The sequence below is a fragment of the Microtus ochrogaster genome, unplaced genomic scaffold (assembly GCF_000317375.1).
Source record: "Microtus ochrogaster isolate Prairie Vole_2 unplaced genomic scaffold, MicOch1.0 UNK144, whole genome shotgun sequence".
Classification (NCBI taxonomy): domain Eukaryota; kingdom Metazoa; phylum Chordata; class Mammalia; order Rodentia; family Cricetidae; genus Microtus; species Microtus ochrogaster.
In genome coordinates, this window is record NW_004949242.1 from 386,945 (window position 1) to 388,482 (window position 1,538).

Here is a 1,538-nt window from a genome sequence, read left to right on the forward strand (position 1 = left end):
TGCAGAAACTAAGAGACCAGGGATGCAAGCCCAGACTGCTATACCCAGCCAAGCTTTCATTCACCATCAATGGAGAAAACAAAATATTCCAGGATAAAAACAAATTTAAACAATACGTAGCCAAAAATCCAGCCTTACAGAAAGTAATAGAAGGAAAATCACAACCCAAGAAATCCAACAATACCCACAATAACTTAGACATCTAGCGACCTTTCACCAGCACAACTAAAAAAAGGGAAAGACAAAAACTTTACCACCAAAAAAGTGAAAAAAAAATAACCGGAGTTAACAACCACTGGTCATTAATATCATTTAATATCAATGGACTCCATTCACCTATAAAAAGGCACAGGCTAAGAGATTGGACATGAAATCAGAATCCAACATTCTGCTATTTACAAGAAACACACCTCAACCACAGACAGAGATCTAATCAGAGTAAAGGGTTGGGAGGGAAAAGGTTTTTCAATCCAACAGATCTAAGAAACAAGCAGGTGTGGCTATACTAATTTCAAAAAAATTGGCTTCAAACTAAAATCAATCAGAAGGGAAGGAGATGGACACTTTATACTCATAACAGGAACAATCCATCAGGATGAAGTCTCAATCCTGAATATCTATGCTCCTGATATAGGAAAGAATATACATTCTTCTCAGCATCTCATGGAACCTTCTCAAAAATTGACCACTTATTTGGTAACAAAGCAAGCTTCCACAGATACAAAAATATTAGTAACTACTTGTGTCTTATTGGATAGCCATGAAAAAAGTTAGAATTTAAAAATAAGTCTGCCCCCCCAAAAGCCCAAAAATTCATGGAAGCTGAACAGTCAACTAATGAACCACCCCTGGGTCAGGGAAGAAATAAAGAAAGAAATAAAAGACTTCCTTGAATTCAACGAAAATAAAGACACAATATACACAAACCTATGGGGCACTATGAAAGTGTTGCTAAAAGGAAAGTTCATAGCTCTAAGCGCTCACATTAATAAAAGGAGAAAGCTCACATTGGAGACTTAACAGCAGAGCTGAAAGTTCTAGAAAAAAAATAGAAGCAGACTCACCCAGGAGGAGTAAAAGAAGACTGGAAATAATCAAACTGAGGGCTGAAATCAACTAAATAGAAACACAGAAAACAATCCAAAGAATCAATGAAACAAAAAGCTGGTTCCTGGAGGAAATAAAAAAGATTGACAAACACCTAGCCAAACTAATGATATGGCAGAGAGAGAACATGCAAATTAACAAGATCAGAAATGAAAAGGGGGACATAACAGACAGTGTAGAAATTCAGAGAATCATTACGTTTTATTACAAAGGCATATATGCCACAAAGTTGGAAGATATAAAAGAAATGGACTTGCTTTTAGATCAGTACCAGTTTCCAAAATTAAATCAAAACCAGGTTTTCAATTTAAATAGACATATAAGTCGTGAGGAAATAGAAGATGTCATAAAAAACGTTTAAATCAAAAAAATCGCAGGACCTGATGGTTTTAATGCAGAATTTTATCAGAACTTCCAAGAAGAGCTGATAC